This window comes from Pteropus vampyrus, unplaced genomic scaffold (assembly GCF_000151845.1).
Source record: "Pteropus vampyrus isolate Shadow unplaced genomic scaffold, Pvam_2.0 Scaffold286, whole genome shotgun sequence".
Classification (NCBI taxonomy): domain Eukaryota; kingdom Metazoa; phylum Chordata; class Mammalia; order Chiroptera; family Pteropodidae; genus Pteropus; species Pteropus vampyrus.
Window position 1 is genome coordinate 1,748,699 of NW_011889067.1, and position 8,252 is coordinate 1,756,950.

Below are 8,252 nucleotides of genomic sequence, written 5' to 3' on the forward strand. Positions count from 1 at the left end.
GGATATGCCTCAAAAAATTCTTTTCTGTTACCCTACAAAAGGAGGTGCTCCTGGAAACTCCTGGAGCAGACCCCCGATGTAATGCTCCCTTTTGCACTTTTTATAAATATATGAATTCCCAAGGCTTAAAAAGGACATATTTCACATGTGACTGTGAAATAAGATAGTAAAAAATATGTCCCTGTTCTACATGATTCAAGCTGAAAGTTTTTCTAAATGCAGCATGTTGCATTAGCAGCTTCATGCAGCGTCTTCCTCATTTAAAGATATTATAATTACATACCATGCATTGACATTGCTGGGAATCCATGTAAAAATTGGCCCAGGAAGCATCTAACCAAGATATGCAATTTCCTTGATTTAAACTGGCCAAGATTGTGTCTGAAAAATTCTACATATTATCGGAGACAGCCCTGGGAACAGAGCTTTCTCTTATGAGCTTTGTCAAGGCCTCCTCCTCGCATTCCTGTGAAAGTGTAGGACCAAGAAGCAGGACCAGGAAGACACATCTTCAGCCAGGAGAAAACACTTCAAAAAGACATAGCTTCTCTAACATGGGCACCATGACCATTCGTAGGTTTCAGGCACTGCAGTCTGGGAGAGAGACTCTAAGATCTGAATGTTGACTGAGGAAACCACAAAAGGGAGATGTCTGCATTAGCTTTGCAGAAACTAAATGCAGCAAAATTCTCCGATCCTGAATCACAGAGAAGCTAATTGTAGTCCAAGAGGCTATTTCTCATGGAAGGCATTTGGCGGTTGTCTGTTTCCTGGGAATTTCTGGAAGCCATGGTTTGTCTAGTTTCCGGTTATGATGTGAGAGTCCTAGGGATGGGTGGCGGCCGGAGTCATCCTCTTAGCCCAAGCAGAGCAGCTCTGATTTGATCTGTGTTATTAATTTTCCCGATTTAATTTTTATTTGGTCCGTTATACAATAAGCATCGGTTAAATAGTAACAGTCCCCTAATCCAGCCCTGCAGAGTTCAAACTTTTTAAGTTCTTTTAAGTCATATAATTCTTAATAATATGTTCATCTGATTATTGATCGATTTTTCAGTTCGAACTGTCATCTCCCGATTTCCAGCCTCCTTCTATGAAAGATGGAGATGAAGCTGTCTTATGGTGCACCTCTCCCCTACACACTCCCACACCCACACCCACGTCAGAGCTGCCCCAGGATGCAGTGCTGCAGACGCTGGGGAAAGGGAGGCTTTCACACAGGAAGAGGCCCCAAACGTCAAGTGGCAGTAGGAGGCCGAGAATGATGAGGACTGATAGAGCCCACTGGATAGAGCAACCGGAAGTTGGTGAGGTCCGAGGGGAGAGCTGCTGTGGCGGGTGGATGGGAACCACAGATGTTGGGACTCCAGAAAGGAAAGGAAGGAATAGGAGATGAGAAAGTAAAACACAGTGCTTTATAGACAGTGCTTTCTAGAAACTTGGCTCTGAAGATAGTCCAGGGGCCCTGTGGTTAAATTCAAAGGCCTGAAAACCGTGTAATACCATCATGCAGCTATATTGTTTTCTTCTCTTTCTGGAACAAAGATAAACAAAACAAATTATGACTGTTTACGATTCAAAGTCCCATCGAAATCTGTGTTTCTCTTTCACACAAAGACACAGTTAACATTTTTGGTACAAATTGAATATGGAATGTTTTCAAAACTTCCTAAGAAAAAGGCTTGTCCCAAAATTGTGCCAGTTACTGAACATAGAGGGGCCAGCCCTGATGAGGAAATGGAGCTGGGATTGGAAGGTACTTGCTAATTATCTCTGCTCCCAGAACAGGCTAGAAAGAGATTCGGGAGATGCTCTCCGTTTGAAACAGGGCGTTTGGTTGTGGACACGCTGTGTCAGCTCCCCCAAAACTTGGGGATCCAATTCTCCTTGGATATTTTTTTAAAGAACCCAGGAGACCGACACCAGTGTGGCAATAACCAGATCTGTGTGATACCGTTGTAGAAAGCAAGGGAACATAGAATATACCCATTGGACTGGTGTCCGGGTTTCTTGGTGTCTAGGCATTTCTGCCTCATTTCTTATTTTAACAGAACTAAAATTCAGGGTGAGCGTAGAGAAGGGAACTTAGGGGAACAGAGCAATTGAAAAGAGTAGGAGGGGAGAAGAAATCAGGGGGACTACTTTTAATGGAAAAGACCTGAGCTTGTTTAAATGCTGATGCAAAGCGTAGGATTGGGAGGGAAGAGGCTGACGCCAGTGAGAGAGGCTTACTGATTTGAGGTTACAGAACCAATGGGTTCTTCGCTCTGTTCAATAGGAAGAGAGGGAGTGTGCTCGGGGCAGCAGCAGGGAGATGGGGTGGGGGATTGAGAGAAACTTTGGAGAAGCTGATTAAAGAACTGACCCGGAAGAGAGAGAGCAGGGCGGTGGGCCTCAGCATCCACTCTCCCCTTCTTCCGTGGCGTGGCGGTATTTAGCAGTCACCCAAGGACCAGAAGCAAGGTTGGGGATTTGGGGTCTGCTGGTTTGCTTGTTTATTTTTCCCAGTCTGGCCACGTCTATCATGCGCCTCCTTTTTAAATCGGTGAGAAGCCCCCCAACACCCTGACAGAGACGATGGTGTCTGCAGCCTGAGCAGTGCACACAAAATACCAGGCTTTGCTCTCTGTAGCAAGGGCGGCTTCTCCCAAGACTCCAGACCCACTAGCACAGAGGTTCCAGCATCCTCGATGGGCCTAGTCTGGGAGGTGCTGCCGTTGGCCTCAGGATCCTACTGGGGAGATGGTGGTCTCTGCACTACAGCGCGGCGTGAACCATGCCCTGCAGTGTCTGTGATACCATGCATACCGACCTTTCTTTGTATGACTGTTTTTTACAAAGCTTTTGTGAAACCTGATACACAAAAAAGGCATAAGGAATAATCCCGTGAATGGACAGCCCACAGGACAGTGACGAAGTGAGGGGGCCTGGACCAGGACTGACCCCTCACAGCTACTCCTGGCCAACGTTTCACCACTATCCAGGTGAGGAGGGGTTACCATTTTATACCAGAGTAAAGTTGTCGCGGTACAGTGCATCGTTTTTAGAGGTGGTATAGTACATTCTAGCTGGTAAATTGCACTGAGTCCGTCCTGTGGCGAGGGGTTAGTTTTTGCTAACAAGTCAGTGCTCAGAGAGGTGTACCCACAGGCTTCCATTCGGATCAGGAACATAAAATGAAATCCCTGTTAGATTGTTGGGATGTCTTGGAGCACTTCCTAAGGGACAGATGAGTGAGAGGCTGTTGGTTGACATTTAACTATGGTTCCAAATTTATCGAACATCTCCTTGCAATAATGTCCAAGGCAGCCTGGAAGTAGACTGGACTTCGCGGCCGGAGGGGCTGCCTGTTTCCCAGGCTGTGCCGCTGGCACTCTCCTCCCACCCATGCTGGGCCTAGGCCACCTGCTCGTACTGTGGGCCAGCTGCCCACACTCCCTTAAAGGGTAGTTTTTTGTTCAGAACTTCTCTCTCCATTTTTTGTTCTTGGTATGGATCACATGGTATATTAGTCTGCTCGAGCTGCCGTCAGAAATCCCATAGATTGGGTGCCTTGACAGAAATTCATTTCTCACAGTTCTGGAGGCTGGGAGGTCCATTATCAAGGTGCTGGCTAGGTAGGTTCCATTCTGAGGCCTCTTCTCCTGGCTTATAGATGGCCACCATCTCGCCGTGAGCTCGCATGACCTCTTCTTTGTGCGCGTAGGGGAGAGAAAGACGGAGAGAACTCTGGTTTCGCTTTTTCTTCTTATACAGGTACCAATTCTGTCAGACTAGGGCCCTACCTTTATGTCTTCATTTAACCTTAATGACCTCCTAAAGACCCTAGCTCCAAATATAGTCACATTGAAGGTTAGGGTTTCAACATATGAATTATAAGGTGATACAGTTCAATCCATAGCACATAGACAGCCCAACCAACTGCTCATAATCTGAACTGAGACTCCATGGAGTAGGAAGAGTAAACCTGTAAGTATTGCAAATGTTCCGTATCTAGGTGGTAGTTACATAGGATGTGTGTGTTTGTTTATGTGTGTGTGTGTGTAAAAATTCATTCAGGCATACACTTAAGATTTACTTTACTATATGTATGTTATGCCTTAAACAATTAAAACACACACACACACACACACACACACACACACGAAAAGAGAATCCAATTAAATCTCTGAGGCCTTTGGGAATGAAGAAGATGTGGCCCATGGTGTCCTTAGGCTAATAGGTGACACCAAGGACCTAACCTGCAGGAAGGGCAGGAACCGAACTTTTTTTTGAACATTTTGGTTAGTCAGGCCAGTTTGGGCTATAAGAAACAGAAATTCGTTCACTGTCTTCCATGAATCCAGAAGCATCTGAAGAGCTAGGCTTCACAAGAGACAGAAAATTGGGGTGCTCTCTTATTTTTAGCGCTCTATCTATCTCTCTTTATGTCTCACATAATTTCTGCCTACGCATCTGCCCCAATCCCCTCTTTGGACTCACTTCCTCTCTTTTCTCCTCGTGATTCCAAAACAGCTGTCACAGCTGCATAGTCACTGTGAATCTCCATCCTCAGCTCCCAACATCAGTTCTTCCTTCCCTTTGTGTCTCTGAGTTCCACCTCCTGAGCAGGCCATCTGATTAGGTTTCAGCACAGTCTCCAGACGTGAAGTTTAATGGCTGCAAATATATGGAACCAGGAAGAAGAAGGTCATGTGCTACATACAGTTCAAGGCCATGTAAGGTCCAGATTCTGGGTCGGGATAACTTCTTTTCAAAATTGCTGTAGAGGGGCAGGCAGCAGTGATGAGTATCTCTGGAACAGGTGCCACTTTGGTAGCTGTTGGGATTTTAAGGATTTCTACATATTTTCCTGTAATATCTTTGGTTTTGGATTTAGAGTAATGCTGGTATCAAAAAATGAGTTGGGAAGTATTTTCTTCTCTTTAATTTTTCTGGAAGAGTTTGTGTAGCAGTGGCATTATTTTGTCTTTAAATGTTGAGTGGAATTCACCAGTAAAGCCATGTGGGCCTGGAGTTTTCTTTGTGAGAAGGCTTTTAGCAACCAATTTAATTTATTTAATAAATATAGGGCAATCCAAATTATCTATTTCTTCTTGAGCAAGCTTTGGTAGTTTGAGTCTCTCAAGGAATTTGTCAATTCATCTACGTTATTAAATTTATTTGCACAAAGATGTTCATAATATTCCCTTATTATCTTTTTAATTTCTGTGTAATCTATAGTGATGTCCCTTCTCTTATTCTTTTTTCTCTTTTATTAATTTTTATTTTTCAACCAGAGTTGACATTCAATATTATTTTATATTAGTTCGGGTGTACAGCATAGCGGTTAGACATTTATATAATTTACAAAGATCTCTCCGATTACTCTAGTATCCACCTGGCACTGTACATAGTTATCACAGTATCATCGACTACATTTCCTGTGCTGTACTTTACATCGCTGTGACTATTTTGTAACTAACAATTTGTACTTCTTAATTCCTTCACCTTTTTCATCCAGCCCTGCAATGAGACCCCACCTCATTCTTGATCTTGGTAGTTTGCGTTTTTGGTTTTTTTTTTTTTTTTTCAATTATTTTCCTAATCAATCTGGCTATAGGTTTATCAATTTTATTGATTTTCTCAAAGAACCAGCTTTTGGTTTTATTGATTTTTCTCTCTTGTTCTGATTTTTCTTTCATCGATTTCATCTTTGACCTTATTTTTTTCATTTGCTTATTTTGGATTTAATTTGCTCATCTTTCTCTAGTTTCTGAAGGTATAAGCTGAGGTCATTGATGTGAGATCGTTCTTCTTTTCTAATATGAGCGTGTAGTGCTATGGGAACTCAAGTCCTTGATGACATTCCTGACCAGTGGGTCAAATCTCATCTAGGCCAGTGTAATTGTCAACTCTGGCTATACGTTAGAACTACCTGCTAAGCTTCTAAAACTACCCAGACCTGGGCCCCACCCTAGGCCAACTGAATGAAAATCTCTGGGCATCATATTACTAGTTGTCAAAACTCACCAGGTATTCTAATGAGCAGCCGGAATTGTAAATCACCACCCTAGGCCAGTGCTTCTCAAACTGTCTATGATAAAGGCAGTTTTGTTTTTTGCTTCTGGTTTTATATTGCTGTTATCTTATTGCCTGATACTTTTGTAACATGCAATACAACTGAACCATGTGGCTTCTAATGGACTCCCTTATAAAAAGTGGTACTTCCCGTTGCCTCTTAAACCCAGGTGTTCTCATTATTCTTTAGCATTAGCAACAATGGAGGAAAGGAAGTTTGTGGAAAGATGGTTGGGCACATGGTTGTTTCAACAATGTAGTCATTATGTATCATTGTAGACCAATAACAAACTTGTAGACACTGGTCCATGACCATGCTAGTAGTAGTGCTGTCTAGACATTCTTGATTATATGTTTCAATAACTTCCTTTTATTGTTTGAACTCACGAATGACAAAACTAAAACAATTTAGTAACAAGTTTGATGTTCTTTATGTGAGAGGAAACAATCCATGGACTGGGGGAGTGCAGTGCTTCACAAGCAGTGGAGCACACTTCCCCAGGGAATTGTGGCAAGAGCGAGTTTTATAGGGCAAAAAAGAAGCAGCAATGGAGAAATGGGGCATGGGTGGCTGGGGTTGCACATCTGACCTTATTCAGAAAGGTCAAGGAACAAGGAGATAAGTATAGAACCCAGAGTTGGCTTGGCGTTTGGGGATTGGCTGACTGGACATACGGCGTTTCTGGTCACACGGAGCATTTACAGGAAAACAAGTTTGGTTTGTTGACATGGAATTCTGGGCAAGAGCAGCTCCATCTTGGTCCTAGAAATTAATTTCAACACTCTTCTGAGTTGGGTTTTCAGTTCTAGAGAACAATTCCACCTGAAGCATGCCATGGATGTATCCGACTATTCTGCGATCACCTGTTCACACTTCTCTCTCTCTCCCTCCCTCCCCCCTCCGCCCTACTCCCACCCCCAGCCCAATGAGCTGCAACCTGCAACCGTCACAGAGTATGTTTACGGTAGTGGTTCATTTGACAATGACAGTGTGATCACTGTGCACCCTCATTCTGGCTCCTTTTCCGGAGCAGCTTCCTTTCCTCCATTGTTGATAACACTAAAGGGAAATGAGAACACCTGGGTTCAAGAGGCAATGGGAGTATTTTTTTTAAATAAAGGAAACCTCTAGAAGCCACAAGATCCTGAGGTAGCTTTTCATCTTTTGACCACAAGGTTCTCTTTCAACTTGCAGATGTGGATTTTAACATATTTGCATTTTTCTTTGTAATGCTCCAAATCATCCCATATTTGGCCAGAAGAGAGTCCCTTCAGGTCGGCTCCTGTATCCTTTATCCCCATAGCCTCTGATGCCTTCGTTGCTCATCTATCCCAGCTCTGGATCGGCCGTTTCTCAAGAGCCTTGATTCCTTTTAGTGGAGAATGGTATTTAGAGACTAGGCAAGACATATATACTGTTAAAACACAGCAATTACATGATTTTTCAAAAGATCTGTTTTCACCATATCTAGCATCCTTTTCATTAAGTCAGTTAATGACCTGAAACCACCAAGTCACTGGGGATTTGGGATCAGTTTATATTAGAGCAGACTTTCTCAACCTCAGCTCCATTAAAATTTCGGGCTAGAAAATTCTTTGTTGTGGGGCCTGTCCTGAGCACGGTAGATGTTTAGCAGCATCCCTAGCCTCTGCACACCAGATGCCGGTAGCACCCCTCCAGCCATGGTAACCAAAAATGTCTCCAGACACAGCCAAATGTCCCTCGGGGTGGCAAAACCATCCCCCATTATGAACCACAGGGTGGCCTTCTGGGATTCTGTGGAAAACTTCTTGGAACAAACCAGAGAAAACCTGGCCCCTGATGCAACATCCACATCAGTCTCCTGCCTCTGTTTACTCATGTGTCTAACTGGGCTAATGGCTGCAGGATAAAACACATCATGGGAGCAGTTTGACCTCCAAGGAGTCATTGACACGAAAGTGAGGAGCAGACACTACGTCATGGCAGCACCTCGCTGAAGCCGCATGTCGGATTTTGCTAACTGCTGAGACGGTGCAGCATCTGATTGAACTGACTCAAGTTTTGAAGATTGCTCAAACTCCGGTGTTCCCACCAGGCCGTTTTTTTAATGTTAGCCTTGTTTAAGATTTTACTGTCACCAAGAGAAAGTCCCACTTAATTCATACCAGCTGCTGAGTGAGTCGTCATGAATCAATACAACGCCGTCCAG

At 43.7% G+C, this 8,252-nt stretch overlaps 2 long non-coding RNA genes across 2 annotated transcripts in view; one reads left to right on the forward strand and one right to left on the reverse strand.

The window, feature by feature from the left end:
• The window catches only part of LOC111729863, a 4,576-nt gene extending 1,232 nt beyond the window's left edge, over positions 1 to 3,344 (forward strand). Inside the window, exons 2-3 of the long non-coding RNA XR_002776427.1 lie at positions 1,058 to 1,307; positions 2,842 to 3,344. This is a non-coding gene — a long non-coding RNA (uncharacterized LOC111729863). The remainder of the gene's footprint in view (positions 1 to 1,057; positions 1,308 to 2,841) is intronic.
• A 219-nt stretch (positions 3,345 to 3,563) lies between these two features.
• LOC111729864 lies at positions 3,564 to 8,250 on the reverse strand. The gene is made up of 3 exons (XR_002776428.1): positions 8,209 to 8,250; positions 4,483 to 4,659; positions 3,564 to 3,692 (listed from the first exon to the last, which is right to left on the reverse strand). It is a non-coding gene; the product is annotated as an uncharacterized LOC111729864 (long non-coding RNA).
• Positions 8,251 to 8,252: the final 2 nt, after the last annotated feature.